At 46.4% G+C, this 17,707-nt stretch overlaps 1 long non-coding RNA gene across 1 annotated transcript; it reads left to right on the forward strand.

Annotated features, from left to right (window-relative positions):
• The first annotated feature begins 1,222 nt into the window (after window positions 1-1,222).
• LOC149747470 (uncharacterized) lies at window positions 1,223-8,159 on the forward strand. The gene is made up of 3 exons (XR_016387888.1): window positions 1,223-1,665; window positions 2,589-2,711; window positions 7,743-8,159. It is a non-coding gene; the product is annotated as an uncharacterized LOC149747470 (long non-coding RNA).
• The last annotated feature ends 9,548 nt before the right edge of the window (window positions 8,160-17,707 follow it).

Consider the following 17,707-nt stretch of genomic DNA (forward strand, 5'->3'; position numbering starts at 1 on the left):
GTCCTTCCTTGTCTCTTCCTTGTCTCATTCTTTATTTTAAAGTCTATTTTATCTGATATGAGTATTGCTACTCCAGCTTTCTTTTGATGTCCATTTGCATGGGATATCTTTTTCCATTCTCTCACTTTCAGTCTATATGTGTCCCTAGGTCTGAAGTGGGTCTCTTGTAGACCAGCATATACATGCGTCTTGTTTTTGTATCTATTCAGCAAGCCTGTGTCTTTCGGTTGGAGCATTTAATCCATTCACGTTTAGGGTAATTATCGATATGTATGTTCCTATGACCATTTTCTTAACAGTTTTGGGTTTGCTTTTGTAGGTCCTTTTCTCCTCTTGTGTTTCCCACTTAGAGAAGTTCCTTTAGCATTTGTTGTAGAGTTGGTTTGGTGGTGCTGAATTCTCTTAGCTTTTGCTTGCCTGTAAAACTTTTGATTTCTCCATCGAATCTGAATGAGATCCTTGGCGGGTAGAGTAATTTTGGTTGTAGGTTCTTCCCTTTCATCATTTTAAGCATATCATGCCACTCCCTTCTGGCTTGTAGAGTTTCTGCTGAGAAATCAGCTGTTAACCTTATGGGAGTTCCCTTGTATGTTATTTGTCATTTTTCCCTTGCTGCTTTCAATAATTTTTCTTTGTCTCTAATTTTTGCCAATTTGATTACTGTTTCTCGGTGTATTTCTTCTTGGGTTTATCCTGTATGGGACTCTCTGTCCTTCCTGGACTTGGGTGGCTATTTCCTTTCCCATGTGAGGGAATTTTTGACTATAATCTCTTCAAATATTTTCTTGGGTCCTTTCTCTCTCTCTTCTCCTTCTGGGACCCCTATAATGCTAAAGTTGTTGTGTTTAATGTTGTCCCAGAGGTCTCTTAGGCTGTCTTCATTTCTTTTCATTCTTTTTTCTTTATTCTGTTCCACAGCAGTGAATTCCACCATTCTGTCTTCCAGGTCACTTATCCGTTCTTCTGCCTCAGTTATTCTGCTATTGATTCCTTCTAGTGTATTTTTCATTTCAGTTATTGTATTGTTCATCTCTGTTTGCTTGTTCTTTAATTCTTCTGTATCTTAGTTCAACATTTCTTGCATCTTCTCGATCTTTGCTTCTATTCTTTTTCCAAGGACGTGGATCATCTTCACTATCATTATTCTGAATTCTCTTTCTGGAAGATTGTCTATCTCCGTTTCATTTAGATGTTTTTCTGGGGTTTTATCTTGTTCCTCTATCTGGTGCATAGCCCTCTGCCTTTTCATCTTGTCTATGTTTCTGTGTATGTGGTTTTTGTTCCACAGGCTTCAGGACTGTAGTCCTTCTTTCTTCTGCTGTCTGCCCTCTGGTGGATGGGGCTATGTAAGGGGCTTGTGGAAGTTTCCTGATGGGAGGGACTGGTGGTGGGTAGAGCTGACTGTTGCTCTTCTGGGTAGAGCTCAGTAAAACTTTAATCCACTTTAATGCTGATGGGTGGGGCTGGGTTCCCTCCCTGTTGGTTGTTTGGCCTGAGGCAACCCAACACTGGAGCCTACCTGGGCTCTTTGTTGGGGCCAATGGCGGACTCTGGGAGGGCTCACGCCAAGGAGTACTTCCCAGAACTTCTGCTGCCAGTGTCCTTGTTCCCACAGTGAGCCACAGCCACCCCCTGCCTCTGCGGGAGACCCTCCAACACTAGCAGGTACGTCTGGTTCCGTCTCCCCTGAGGTCACTGCTTCTTCCCCTGGGTCCCGATGTGCACACTACTTTGTGTGTGCCCTCCAAGAGTGGAGCCTCTGTTTCCCCCAGTCCTGTTGAAGTCCTGCAGTCAAATCCCACTAGCCTTCAAAGTCTGATTCTCTAGGAATTCCTCCTCCCATTTCCAGACGCCCAGGTTGGGAACCTGATGTGGGGCTCAGAACCTTCACTCCGGTGTGTGGACTTCTGTGGTACAAGTGTTCTCCAGTTTGTGAGTCACCCACCCAGCAGTTATGGGAATTGATTTTATTGTGATTGAGCCCCTCCTACCGTCTCATTGTGGCTTCTCCTTTGTCTTTGGATGTGGGGTGTCTTTTTTGGTGAGTTCCAGTGTCTTCCTGTCGATAATTGTCCAGCAGCTAGTTGCGATTCTGGTGTTCTTGCAAGAGGGAGTGGGAGCTCGTCCTTCTACTCTGCCATCTTGGTTCTTTCTCACAGTCCTAGATCACAGAGAGTGGTTTGCGTCTGTCTGAGGCCTCTCTCCTTGGCTTGCAGAGGGCCACCTTCTTGCTGAATCCTCACATGGCCTTTCCTCTGTGCATGTGCACTCCTGTTCCAGACAATCTTGAATAGGAAAATTCTGAAATCAATAGAATTAGGAAGTTGTCAAACAGGGATGGGTTTGAGTCCCAGCTGTACTATTTATGAGCTGATTGACTTTGGACAAGTTGCTTCTGTGAACTTCAGTTCTCTCCTGTGGGCAACTGAGCCGATGGTGGCAGTGTAACATAAGTGCTGCCCAAGACAAATCCTGAGAGCCACGCTGGATTTCTCTAACAGCACATCAATCACCGAGTCCTGCTGATTCCTACACTGATTTCTTTAACTCTTCCATTTCTTTCTTTCCCCCAATACTTTCCCGTTCAGGCTGCTGTTCCTGCTGCTCTTGATCATGGTCATAGGTGACCTCACTTCTAGCTAAGTCTTCTTCAGAACTGGGACATCTCGTGCTGTCATCCCACCAATGAAAACCTTCCTACCAATCTCAGGGTAAGTCCAAAATTCTTACCAGGCTCCCCAGGGTCTGCTGTCTACCTACCACTCCGTCCTTGTTTCTCATCTTCCCGACCCACCACCTCCATCCCCATATCCTGTGCCTGGTCACCCAGGTCCTTTTAGTTGCTTCAGGAAGTCCTGCCTTCCCCAGGTCTGAGTTAGGACCCATCTAAGTGCTCCTACAGAACTCTGAGCTTCTTCTAGTATAACCACAGGATGCACTGTAACTGCCTTTTACCTGACTATCCCCCACAGCAAGTGCCATAGGAGGGACCATCTTGATTTTGATCTTCATTGTATCTCCAGCGCCAAGGATTGTGCTGGGCAATATGGTAGGCACTTCATTTCTTTTGAAATGTGAATGGATCTGTAAAATGATATGATATTGATTTAGCAGGATTGTCACACAGAATAAATGACATAAGTCTACATAGTGTCTGATATGCAGCAGCGACCTTTAATCAGTTTTTCCCCATCCCTGTTTCCCTTGTCTGCCTTTTTGATCTGCTTTTAAAATGGTAAAAACTGGAAGGGAAACAACCCAACAGAGAGGGGGGAAAAAGACTTGAACCAGTCCTTCATAAAAGACGATATCTGGGCTTCCCTGGTGGCGCAGTGGTTGAGAGTCCGCCTGCCGATGCAGGGGACACGGGTTCGTGCCCCGGTCCGGGAAGATCCCACATGCAGTGGAGCGGCTAGGCCCGTGAGCCATGGCTGCTGAGCCTGCGAGTCCGGAGCCTGTGGTCCGCAACGGGAGAGGCCACAACAGTGAGAGGCCCGCGTACCGCAAAAAAAAAAAAAAAAAAAAAAAAAGACGATAGCCAAGTGGCAAATAAGCATAACAAAAGTGCTCAATTTCATTAGTCATCAGGAAATGCAAATTAAAACCACAATGTAATAATACCAACCTCACCCACCAGAATGGCTAAAATGAAAAGGACAGATAATAGCAAATGTTAACAAGGATGTGTAACAACTAAATCTCTCATGGGTTTGCTCATGGGTGTGTAAAACAGAACTACTTTGGAATAATGTGTGGGGGCATTGAGTAAAATGAACATATTCATACCCCATGACTCAGCAATTCCACTCCCAGATGTGTATCCAACACAATTGTATTGGTATGTTCACCAAAGATATGCACTAGAATGTTCATAGCAAAGACTGCAAACAACCCAGATTTCCATCAACATCAGAATGGATAAACAAATTGTTGTTTATTTACACAAAAAGAATACTACACAGCAATTAAAATGAGCAACCTATGCACAACATCATGGGAGAATTTCACATGTCATGATAAGAAAAAAAGCGAGACACAAAAGCATACATGCTACATGATTCCATTCATATGAAGTTCAAGGACAGATAGAACAAATTATGGTGTTAGAAGTCACAATAGTGGTTACCCTTGGGGAGATGGATTAATGACCAGAAGAGGACACGAATGGGGCTTTGGGGATTCTGGTAATTTTTTTTCTTGATTTACGTGGTGGCTACACAAATGTGTTTACTCTGTGAAAATTATTTTATTCACATTATTATATGACAATAAGTCTGGGAACCTAGATTTTGGGAAGGTTTCTATCATTCCTTAAATGAAAAGAGTGGCTTGCTGTGCTAAACTGTTGGTAGGAACCATGTGGTTTTGCTTTCCTTCTGGGAGTATGGAATTCTGGCGCATGCTAGGCAGAGGGTGCCTATGTGACCTAACTCTACTAAAAGCCCTGGGCCCCTGAGGTCAGGCAGTCTTCCCTGGTAGTTAAGATTACATACCTGCTATCACAATTCATTGTTGGAAGAATTAAATGTGTCCACTGGGAGAGGACTCTTGGGAGCTTGGGCCTGGTTTCCTCTGGGCTTCACCCCATGCACCTCTTCCCTTTGCTGATTTTGCTTTGTGTCCTTCCACTGTAATAAACCTTAGCTGTGAGTACAACTATATGCTGAGTCCTGTGAGTCCTGATAAGGAATCAATGAACCTGTGGGTGTTCTGGGGGACCCCAATGCAGAGTCAGAAGTGGGCTTCCCCAGAAGGACCCTGACTCTGAAATACATTGAAAGGACTGTTTGGGAAAATGAAGGACGAAGGGGCAGGAGATGCTGAACACTTGGTGTCAGGATGGCTCTGGAGATAGGGCTGGCATAAAACAGCAGTTCGGCTGCTGCCTCTTGTGAGAGGGAAAAGTTACCCATAGACTTTGAAAATGAGAACTCAACTCCAGAAGAACAGGCTTGCAGCTGCCCTGGCTACTTGCTGGCTAGAGTGAGAGGGGAAATCCAGCCTGAGAGATGCCTTTGCTTTCGTCCTCTCCTCCAGAGCCCAACTCTTGCAAAAGAGGAGCTCGCGTGGGCTACAGAGGTTGATGTTTGTAATGTTCTTTCCTCTAAGGGGGAGGGCAAATTGGTTCCCAGGAGTAAAGCTTTAGACCAACTAGAGAAAAAATAAAGGAGGAGGCAATGCAGCCAATTCTTCAGACCCATATCCCCCTGGCACTCCAGCCAAGATTTCCTGGCAGCTGTAATGTTAACCATGTAAATGCTGAATTTACTGTGTGGGATTTGAAAATTTGAAAAATGAAAGAAAAGGGGAGGGGAGGGGAAATTTTTTAAATGGCTTTTATTTTGTGGCTAGGGCATTTGGATGTATGGCAAAAATTGAAGAAAAGTGTTATCCTTGTAATTTCACAAATGCTAGAGGGATCATCCCAAGCAGGGGAACTGCAAAAAAAAAAAAAAGTATTAAACACAACTTCCTTGCTTTTTTGCCACTGATGAGTAAATTAGAATTTAAACTCTTTGGATATTAAGCAGAGTAAGTCTCCATACTGATGATCTTCACTATGGGTTTTGCCTATTGGAGCCTCTGGCGTGCCAAAACTGGGTCCGTTTGCCCAATGCCCAGCGCAAGCCAAATGCTGAGACGCCAAGGTTTGCAGTGGAGAAAGGGTTTATTCACCAGGCGGCCAAGCAACAACATGGGAGAACAAGTCTCACATCCGAGGGGCTGGGATATTCATGGGATAAAGAAGCAGGGTGGTCTGAGGTGTGGGGACAGAAGACTGGAGGCAAGAAAAGGTGAAGCAAGCGGTGCTCTGTGCAGGCGTATCTGGCTTGTGTGCTCCTTCACCGGATGTGTGTTCAGAAAATGGTGGCTAGCATGATCTGAGGGTGGAGTTTTTGGCCTCTGATGTCAAAAGGTCGTCCACTGGACACTCACACAGGCCCAGGTAAGTGGTCTCTACTGGTTTGAACTGGACAAGACTAGCTCCATGTTCCTGGAAAACAACTTAAGCAACCAATTCTATAGCGACCCACACATCCGAGGTGTTATCTATAGGGGTTGGTTAAAGGAGTCTTGTGATATATTGTCTAAGTTTCATGAAGCTTGGAGGAGATGATTTGAGAGAACAATTAAGGTGAGCTTAATCAATGAAGGCAGGTTACAGGATATTATTTACTACGCAAGTTATAATTTAAGGGATCTAATTGATGGTTGCCCTTGGTTTCACTGGGAAAAGGCAATTGATATGAAAAGAGAAGCACTCACCAGTAGAAAACACACTTTGGAGATTTAGAAAGCAGTCTTTAGTAGCTAATGCCCACCTGTAATCATATCAGATCTTGTAAACGCTGACCCTAACAGGCTGGTGATTTTCTTGCCTGCTGTGCAAATTCTGAGTGTATCAACTTGGACTCTAAGAATAAGACAGAAAGTGCTTAGGAAAGACTGGCTTATCACTGGGCTTGGAACCCAGCCCTTTGGTCCACCAGTGTCAGACTTTTCTGCTGCCAAAGAAATGCTATTGGCCTTTTTGGAGTCCTGAATTCACTGACTCTAAGGGCCTGAGCCTAACTTGAAATCTGATACTCTCTGCTCTGGGTCTTTGTAGCCCCAGCTGGAGCTGGGCTGAACCAAAAGCTGGACCCGAGCTCTGGGAACTCTGGGACCTATGTAGATAAAGGGCCCTAAACAATGAGAATGTCATGGATTCTGGCTGCACTGTCTGGGTCGCATACAAGGGTCCACAGGAAAGGGCTTAGGTTCAAGATGGGACCCTCTGAAAAGGAGCTCCTGATAGGCTCTGCGCTTCTGATACAGAGACTGATGGTATTCTGATGGCGGCTGCCAGGTGGGGAGGGCACACCTCAGGGCCTGTAACCCCTCAGTCCCCTCCTGACAGATGGGGCTCTCAAGCCCCTCTCAGGGATGCCTCCCTGCTGTTCCCAGGTCAGTTCAGCTCAGCAGACGCATCGATGGCCCAGCTCCCTTGCCCTCCCCCTCCCCTCTCTCCTGGGCCCATACCTTAGGAGGCAGTTTGATAATCAAACGCAGCCTGCTCTAGAAATCGATGCTCACAAGATAAAAGATCAGGATGAAAAGGATGGGAAGTTATGTAAGTCCATTCTGAAAGGCGTTGAAGATGCTGAATATCATCCCAACCAATCCTTGAACAGGATTATCTTTCTGGTTCAGTTGTGTAAAAATATTTTTCTGTAAGAATGCTTTTTTTTTTTTTTTCCGGTACGCGGGCCTCTCACTGCTGTGGCCTCTCCCGTTGTGGAGCACAGGCTCCGGACGCGTAGGCTCAGCGGCCATGGCTCACGGGCCCAGCCGCTCCGTGGCATGTGGGATCTTCCCGGACCGGGGCACAAATCTGTGTCCCCTGCATCGGCAGGCGGACTCTCAACCACTGTGCCACCAGGGAAGTCCCTGTAAGAATGCTTTTGATCCTCTTGCATACAACCCTTCTGGTGAAGGGTTTGAATGACAGTAAGGCATCCCTTACTGTCATGTAAGGATTTTAACATGTAAGGTTATGATTGCTAAATGGGACACACTGAGTTTGAAACAACAGAGGAAAAACCAAATCCCAGCACCTAGGGAGGCTCAGGGCAGCACTAATGCCCTGTTTTTCAACTGTCCCTGGAAGCTGCCACTCTTCCTGAAGGAAAACTCCCTGAGCACCTTTCCAAGCGGCTGGAAGCTTTTAACTCACACTGAGCCTTTATCACACCTGACAGCTCTGAGCATGGGACAGCAGGGGCAGCCCAGCTCCCCGCACTTCACATGGAGAACGCCTGCAGATGCTGTCCACTTGCGGGTGGATGAACTTCTGTCACAGACAAGCCCACCATTCGTAACTGCCAGCCTTGGGCAGTCCCTCCGAATCCGAGGACTGAATTGAACTAACTGGATGGAACTGGAGGCCTTTGGAGGGAGCCCCATGATGGGGACCCACAGTGGGGGCCCTGTGAACCCGTACTGCCTGCCCAGTGGCTGTCCTGCATGGGGTGCCCCAATGATCATCAGCTCTTGGTTTCCAGGGGTTCCACGTGCACCCTCTGGGGTACTCTTCTTGTGTGTTGCGCTTTCTAGCACCACCTCAGTCCTTGGAAGCCTTCGGGTCAGCTTTCACATTCCGTGCAGAGCTGTGCTGAACCTCATCTGATGCCTCGGACCAGTAAAAACTTGACAAGAAAGCCACCTGGATTGCTAAAACAGCCCTTTATGGTTATTGGGCTTTGTTTAACTGGCAGAGTCCCGAACTTCTAAAGGGCATGACTGAGGTCAGTGCTGCAGGCTGGTCTCATCCTGCTGTATGTGCTCCTAATGAGAATAATTTTGCTGCAAAGATGCCTTGGCCAAGAATGGAGGGGGTGGACAGTGCAGAAAAGAGCGAGTATAGCAGGCCTGAGACTGCACTTCAGAAAGACCGGCCCTTGGCTAGCACTGGGCAACATGGGTTTCAGGAGGGCTCTCTCCAGTCCTGAGATGATGAATGGCTCGCTGTGCTGAGCTCTTTGTACAACCATGTGATTCATGCTGAATATCTGCTTTCCTTCTGGAAGCCTGGAGTTTGGGTGCCTGCCAGGCACAGGCTACCTATGTGACTGACCCCCGATAAAACCCCGGGCCCCTAGGCTCAAGTGAGCGCCCCTGATAGATGACATATCACATGTGTTGTCACAATTTGTTGCTGGAGGAATTAAGGTACATCTACTGGGAATCTATTAACACTCCAGAAAGCCTGAGCCTGGTGCCCTCTAGACTGCCCCGTGTACCTCTTCCCTTCACTGATCTCACCTTGTGTCCTTTCACTGTAGTAAATCACAGCTGTGAGTCCTCCTAACAGATCACAGAACCTGGGAGTGGTCTTGGGGATACCTACACACTATGGAAAAAGGACAAGAAGGATTAAGAGATTTGTAGGAAGGATGAAGAAAGCTCAATACAAGAAGATGGGAAAAGGGACAAAGACAGGAAACGAGGCAAGAATCAATATAGCAGCAGGACTGAACTTGTGGCCCCTGAGGCTGCCACCCTCAATGTGAACTCAAGGGCTCACAGGATTGTCCAGAGGACAGTCCTCAGATGACCCCTGCACAGCACAACTGCCAGAGGGAACAGAATGACCAACACCCCCAACTCTACTGGAAACATGAGCAGACAGGGCAGTAATCCTTTTAGGATGTACAGAGGTACAGGATTTGAGACTTTGTGTCCATTTTGTTGAGCTTTTGCAACCACTCTGTGAGGCAGACTGGACAGGGATGATTATTGCTCCTAATTCACAGAGCATGTAAAGGCCTCCTGCTTCTAGAGTCACAATTAATTGTCCCAGCTGTTTGTACCACTTTGATAAAACTCACCATGACCTACCACATGTGCTGGTTCACCGTGCAGTTCTGTCTCTTCTACTAGACTGTGATTTCCTTCATGGGGCCTGCTCTGACTTTTTTTTCTTGTCTTTCTTTGGGATGGGGGGAGAGGATAATCTTTTCTCATGATAAATTCATTGTGGGAAAATAATGAAAATAAAAAGCTCATGTAATCCTTATTTTAGTCATTTCTGTGTCCCACCCAGATCCAAGAATAACCTGGCACGCAGTAGGTGTTGAATCAACAATTCATTGTTGTCAGCTGAAGGGCTGTCGGAAGATGACATGAGATTAGGCCTGGCACATAACACGCAACCTATCATCTCTGTGTTCCACCCAGATCCAAGAATAACCTGGCACACAGTAGGTGTTGAATCAACAAATCATTGATCTGTTGTCAGCTGAAGGGCTGTCGGAGGATGAAATGAGATTAGGCCTGGCACCTAACAGGCTCTCTATCAATGCTAGTTGAGTATCATTGTTATTTTTCTTTTTGCTGTTAATAAGTTGAAACAGGAGGAAGAAGATCACCTTTTTGGCTTGCAGAACCAAGTGAAACTGGTCTAGCAGGTCACTTGTGAAACCAACCACAAAAGGTCTGCACCTAAGAGACCACATGAATAAAATGTTAAAGTCAGCACCTTCCACCCCTGAGATGAGGCACCAAGTAGAATCAAGCATCTCATCCAGGTGTGAGGCTTCTTTTCAGCATCAGCCTCACTGACTACCTGTGACTCACTCAATGTAGAATGGCTGACTTTGTCTTCGCATCTCATGAATGAGTGTCTGGGCAAGGACAAAGGAAACTATTAGGGTGGGGAAGGGCAATTAAAAACTCCAATGAAGAAATTGAGGAATGACCAGAAACAAGCAATGTACAGAGTTGAGACATGCCAACTTGAAATCACGTCATGATGGTACCTTAGTTATCTCTTTAAAAATGCAAAAACTGCAGTAGACAGAAAATATGAGGGGAAGAAAAAGCTGTAACCATAATCAGAAAAGGCCAAGGTCAGCGAGCAGGGACGGAGCTACAAGATCACCTACTGGTATTCCCTGCAGCCACAGGAGTCTTCAGAGATGCTCCAGATACTACAAATCATTAAGTATCTCTTGCCAAGAAGATGTCTTGCTGCTTGAGGAATCTTTTCAAGCTTTTAATCTGTTTTTGTTCCAGTGGTAGAGATCTAAAAATTAGTGATATATGCCAGGCCTATCTTTTATAGTTAGGAATCTAAAGCCCAGAGAGGGCAATTAACTTGTTCAGAAAAACTCAAGGGCAGACCTGGGTCTTCAACCCATAAGTCTTGCTTCCCTAACCCACATGAGGATAAATTGATAAAATTGATAGACGCACTGGTTCCAATTGATGTATAATACCAGACAGGGGCCTCTACCTGCCCCCAAACTAAAGGAGGTCTTCGTGAGAGCCCTCCTCTTGTCATAAGAAGGTGAGGTTCAGAAGGGCTTCAAGATTTGGGGATCAGAGAGTTCTCACTTCCTGAAACATGACCTCCCCAGATTTCTCTTGCCTGCTGCCAACAGAACTAGTGTCTTACCCCCCGCTTTTAATCCATGCCATTCTGGCTCAGTCTCTCTTTACCTTCTGCTCTCACCTTCCTGTCCCTCTGGGCTCAGTCTGGCCCTTGCACTGTGCAGTGAGTGAGAGGTCTGGATGTCTCCGTTCCCTCTTTCATTGACTCTCTCTGGGCCTGGATGGGGTTTACCTCCTTGCAGTGTCCCAGGGCAGCTAATCAATCCCAGTCAGAAGAGTCCTTGAGGTCTTACAGCTGGAAGAAAACTTTGAGGAGGAAGGACATATGAGAAAGGAGCAGAAATCACAAATTGATCCAAAAGAAGCTGTGAGGGGGACAAGGATGTATTCATCATCCTTAAGAGGCTTATGATCAAGAAGAAAAGGCAATAGCATAGGGAGATCTTCTCAGTGCTTTGCAATGACCTACAGGGGTGGGATAGGGAGGATGGGAGGAAGGCTCAAGAGGGAGGGGATATGGGGCATGTGTATGCATATGGCTGATTGGCTTTGTTGTGCAACAGAAACTAACACAGTATTGTGAAGTAATTATACTCCAATAAAGATCTATTAAAATAAAAAGAAGAAGAAGAAAAAGCAAGACAAGTACATAACCCACGGCAATATATAAGGGCTCTAAAAAGGTTTACCCTTGTTAGATAAGAATGAAGGAAGTTTAAGATGCTTTGATAAAGGCTTCGGGGAAGAGGCAATAATTCAAACAGGTTAAATCATTCACCTCCCATTCAGCTCCCTTCTAGCTGGCCCTTAGAGGCTAGAAAGCCAGAGACCATCCCTGACTCCCTTGCAGTGGGGGTGGCGAGGAGACTCCTTTCTGGCCAATGAGACATAAGCAGGTTCCTTCTAGGACAGCTTCTACCACTTCTGCCTCGTTCTTCCAGGAACTTGGGTTATGCTTAGAGTACAGCAGCTGTCACTAAGGCAGGGACAGTAGGGAAGATAGAAAGAGTCTGGTTCTGGAAGGAATTCAGGATGAAGCTGCCACACCAGCCCTAGACTGCCTGCTCCTGGGCTTCCTGTTACATGAGATACATTGATCCCTATTGGTTCGGCCCCTGCAGCAGAACTTCTCTTATATGCAGCTGAATCCAAACTGGCTGCTTCACAGGCCTTGGAAAAGTGATGGGATTTCCAACAAGCAGAGGTGGAGGGCAAGGAGGGTGTAAAAGCAAGCACTCCAGGATGGGGAATGTATGGGGCACATTCTCAGGAAGCAGGAACGAGTACAGAGGGAGATCAGAGGAGAAGTTGAGAGATGCAGTCTGGTGCCAGGGACAGAACCTGGAAGCCTGTGGACTTCGTTCAGAAAGCAGAGAGGGATTGCTGAGAAGGGAGCAGCACTTCCTTGGGGAGCTGATGTTAGTTCCTTGGCATCAAACACCAGGTGCCTCGGTGAGCAGGCTGGAGCAAGAGTGGGTGGCCCGTTTCCTTCTAATCTGCAGCACACATATTACATTCCTGTTTGCTTAGTGTGTACGCGGAACCTCAGGAACCGCAGTACCACAAACTCCCTCCCATCTGAAGGCGTTACTCTCATCACTTTCTTCCCACCAGCGCTTGCCTGGCTGGCAAAGCACAGCCAGAGCCCTCTGGCTCCTAAAGTGTGCCCTTCTCTGACTGCAGTCCGTGTCAGGCCACAGGCATCCTCATCAAGGATGCTCAAAGAGGGAAGCAATGAGAAGACAGACATATGCAAAAATAAACCTGATCTGGGGTCACTGACGGGAAAATGGAAGTGGGAAAGATATCCAACCTATGATGGTCCTGAACAGGCTCAAGACCACCAGGCAGCAACACAGAATAAATTCTTCCCAGGTTGGACTTGTCTATGTGTTTCTCTGATTCAGACACTTGGGCTCAGAGTCAGTGTGATACAGTGGAGAAGTACTGCTTCCAGTCTGCCTCCAAATAGATGTTTGGACTAAAAACTTCTTTTAATTTTTGAAAATTTTTAAATTTTAAAAATTATCACTTCCTTGACTTCAATCTCCCCATATACCCACCTATACACTGAGAGGTATGGATGGAAAATCAAAAGCTTCACGCTTCAAGCTCCCAGGGCAGCCAGCAGAGGGCCCTGCTCTCTCTACATCCAACTCACCAGGCCCTGTTCTGAGTCCTCAGTTCCTTGATTGGCAAGAATCCTGTTTTCTCCACAGTCAGTGCACATAGCAGAAACTCAATAAATCTTTACTGAGTGGATAAATGAGCTGCACAGTAATTCTTTGATAAAGGTTTTAGGAGAGGTACAGACACTCTACAGGCCTGGGACCACAGATGGCAATTAAATGGCACCAATCTGCACACCTAAGCCCTAGGCCAGTCGGCTCTAGGAGAGAATGAGGCTTAGTGCAGTTTTTCACCAACTACACTCCATAGAACCAGTCCCACTAGACGCTGATAACGTTCTGAGAAAAAGGTCCTCTGGTCAAAAAAAGTTAAGAAATGTGCTAACTTTACCTGGCATCCTACCCAACTCCCTGGGCATTAATTACCCTAGTAAAGGCCTGAGAAGTCCTATAGGAAAGATATTTGGTTAATCTTGTGTAACCTAGGGACTTCCCTGGTGGTTCAGCAGTTAGGAATCTGCACTCCTCCTGCAGGGGGCCCAGGGTTTGATCCCTGGTAGGGGAACTAAGATCCTGCAAGCCATGTGGCGCTGTCAAAAAAACATAAAAAACAACAACAACAAATAAATCCTGTGTAACCTAGAATTTCTCAAACTTATTTATCCATGCAACCTGTTTTTGGAGAATACCTATGAGCATGACCATGGTTGGAGAAACGCTGGTTTAATGTGAATGGTCTCTACAGTGCAGTTTTCACTTACAAATCCTACCGAGCATGTGAAAAGCCCCCCAGGACAAAAAAATCATCGGTTGCTGCATAAACAAATGGACAGGACAAGGAAATGAGGACAGGTATAAGAATTCAGAATTATTACTACAATTATTGTCTCATCCTTCAGTGAACATCTACTCAACATCAGCAGATTATCTATTTGGTGTTAAATACAGGGGATATAAAGAGAAATAAGGTAGCCCTTTCTCCGTAAGAGCACTGCCTAAAGGGAAGAGATAGTAAGTACAGAATAATGTGCAAGTACCTAGGAAGAAAGACCTGGGAGAATCACGGAAACTGGACCTTGAATAATAAAAATAATAATAACATTAATAACAATACCTTTATATAGTGCTCGCCACATTGCCAAGTACTACTGTAAGCACTTTACATATATTAACCCATTTAACCCTCACAACAATCTTATCAGGTACCTTTAATACCTGTATTCTACAAATGAGGTCAGTGAAGCCCAGAGAGGTTAAGCAACTTGCCCAAGATCACATAGCTAGGTGCCTAGACTGTTTGTGCAAACAATATGGTTTATGCTGAATACCATTTTCCTCCTGGAAGTCTGGAATTTTGGTAAATGTTAGGCAGAGGGTGTCTATGTGACCAGCCCCTGGTAACAACCTTGGGGACTAGCTCTCTAATGAGTTTCCCCTGTTGACAGTATTTGACATGTGTTGTTACTGTGTGCTGCTGAGGAATTAAGCACATCCTGCGTGACTCCAGTGGGAGAGGACTCTTGAGAGCTTAGGCCTTGTTTCCTCTGGCCTTCACCCCACGCAGCTTTTCTCTTTGCTGATTCTGCTTTGTATCCTTTCCCTGAAATAAACCTCAGCCACAAGTACAACTATATGCTGAGTCGCGTGAGTCCTCCTAGCAAATTACCAAACCTAGGGGTGGTCGCGGGGACCCCTGACATGTCTCCCCTCAGGTGGATGTGGGCTGGGAAGTATAGTCAGCATCTAAACCTGCATGGCCTCCCTATACTCCTGGCCATCCTCCCATCTCTCTCTGCCTCAGTTCCAAAGGAAGATAGAACATCAGATGTTTATTTAAAATAAGCCTAGAGCTTCTCAGAAAAATGTGGGGTGCAGGTCAGATGTGCTCCTCCAGCCCCACCTGTCCCATGACTGCATCCGGAGCACCAGGCAGGTAACACCCAGGCCCAGCTGCTTGTCGCCAGGAGCCTTAGCAACATATGTGGGCCGACCGCGTGCTTTCTGGGTACCTATTCACTCCAGCAGCCTGTGACTCTGTGATTGCTCCATACTGGAATGGTCTGGGATTCTCCTGAGACAATTCCCAAAGGAGGAAACAAAGGCTGATGGTCATGAAGCTTGTAAAAGGAGGTGCAGGGCGAATCTTCCATGCCATGCCAGAATCCAAAGTAGCCCCAATTAACATGTGATGAGTGAAGGGTGATGCACCCTGGACCTCTGATCTTCATTGTCCCCAAGTTCAGGAATTTGCACGTTCTCCCAGCCAGGCCCTGGCTCCAGGGGTCTCAGTCATAAAGGTGTGTCTGAGGGAGGAGCTGTCAGACCAAACACTGGTTCCTCACACTGGCTCTGCTCTGCAAACTGCCAAGGTCCCCAAGTACTAAGCCAGGGTTCTCTGAGAAATGGGGGTGGGGAGCTGGGGGTGGAGAGCTGGGTGGGGGAGGGTTGATGGCCTTTTTGTGCTACAAGTCATAATTTTTGTTGCTGCCACACCTTAAAAGATATGAGCTGGGGTAAAAAATATGAGGCCTGGCAAGCCCTTCACTGTCAATTCCCCATCATCCAGGGGACTGCCTTTCTTCCTAGAGCTCTAACATTGGCAGTATAGACTTTTTCTTTTCATTCTTTCCAGACATACTCCTCACTCCTCCCAGGAAAACAGAATATCAACAGTATTGAAAGTAACAACCTATTCAACTACAGATGGGAGAGTTTATGGGGTTGCAAAGGGTACAGAGTGCTGCTCACACAATTCCATACCTGTATGTGGAGGTAGGTACCTGATTTTCCTATACAACCGTGAAAACCATTTGAGTCTTTGTAAGATGTAGTCTTTTTTTTTTAGAGAATCCTTAAGTCTTCATTCTTTGATATAGTCACCTGGGGATAGCCTTGCCTAATCTGGGTTTTCCTTTTGGCAGTTTACTAAGAAATCTCTATTTTCTTCTTAGTTTCACCCAAATTCTATTTCCCCCCAAACTAGACTATTCCTTTTGTGGTCCATTACCTTGCAGAAACAACCAGAGTTCTGAGTTAAGATCTAAAAGGGCTTGGTTTCAAATGCCACCAGTGGACTTTGGACAGGTTCCATAATCTCGCTAGGCCTCGTTTTTCTCACCTGTAAAACAGGAGCAAATATAATAATCCATGTGACAGGCTTAGCTGTGCGCCCTTCACATAGCAAACCTGGAATAAAAGGTGGCTATTATTATATCACTTGCCACAGCAAAGACTTTCTCCAAGTCTCCTTAAACTCAGGTTTTAGAGGTCCCCATGCAGACAAAAGTATTGACTTTTTTTCCATTTCTCCCTCATCTTTTATTAACTCCCTATTTGTCTTCTCTCTTCTTTTCCCTTACGGATTATTCTCTGACATCTGAGTCCCGTGAGCCCTCTGACCCCCGGTTCAGCAATCTTTATCTCAAATCCACTCTTGGTGCTTCCTCCTCACGACTCTCTTGGTCAATTAGCAGGTGTTTATAGAGCACTTTCCAGGCTACAGGTAGCATTTTCACAGCAGATAGGACACATTAAATTTTTCTTCAGTTGAGACACTAAGAGTTAATAATTAATAAGAGCTACTAGAAAAAAGTTTCTTTCCTGATTTAGCTCTGAGTTTTGTATTACCTGTAACAAAGATTTTATGGTTGATTGAGATAGCTAAATAACCACTTTTCTTCTTTTATGAGCCACATGCATTCTAGATGCTTTTTTCCTCCTGAGGGTCTAATAAAATCCCACCCTTTCTGCTGGAATAACAATGGCCATACAGCACATTGTGCAGTTGTGTGGGTTTCTGGGATCGGCGGGGGTGGGGGGGAGTAAGTATGAAATCCCATCATTTATCCAGCCAGAGTAGCTCCAAGGAGAGGCAAAAGAGGGCATTTAAATATCAGATTCAAGACACAGTACAGGTTTAGACATCAGGGAAATGCCAATCAAAACCATAATGAGATACCATCACACCTACCATTGTAGGATGGCTATAATCTAAAAGACAGATAGATCACGGGGGGAGGAGGAAGACGGCGGAAGAGTAAGACGCGGAGATCACCTTCCTCCCCACAGATACATCAGAAATACATCTACACGTGGAACAACTCCTACAGAACACCTACTGAACGCTGGCAGAAGACCTCAGACCTCCCAAAAGGCAAAAAACTCCCCACATACCTGGGTAGGGTAAAAGAAAAAAGAATAAACAGAGACAAAAGAATAGGGACGGGGCCTGCACCAGTGAGAGGGAGCTGTGAAGGGGGAAAGGTTTCCACACACTAGGAAGAACCTTCGCGGGCGGAGACTGCGGGTGGCGGAGGGGGAAAGCTTCGGAGCCGCGTAGGAGGGCACAGCAACAGGGGTGCGGAGGGCAAAGTGGAGAGATTCCCGCAGAAAGGATCGGTGCTGACCGGCACTCACCAGCCCGAGAGGCTTGTCTGCTCACCCGCCAGGGCAGGCGGGGCTGGGAGCTGAGGCTCGGGATTCAGTCGGAGCACAGGAAGAGGACTGGGGTTGGCGGCGTGAACACAGCCTGCAGGGGGTTAGTGCGCCACGGCTAGCCGGGAGGGAGTCCGGGGAAAAGTCTGGACCTGCCGAAGAGGCAAGAGACTTTTTCTTCCCTCTTTGTTTCCTGGTGCCTGAGGAGAGGGGATTTAGAGCGCTGCTTAAAGGAGCTCCAGAGACGGGCGCGAGCCGCGGCTAAAAGC

This window comes from Delphinapterus leucas, chromosome 15 (genome assembly GCF_059928025.1).
Source record: "Delphinapterus leucas isolate spDelLeu-1000000601 "Yukka" chromosome 15, BTC_Dleu_Yukka2, whole genome shotgun sequence".
NCBI lineage: Eukaryota > Metazoa > Chordata > Mammalia > Artiodactyla > Monodontidae > Delphinapterus > Delphinapterus leucas.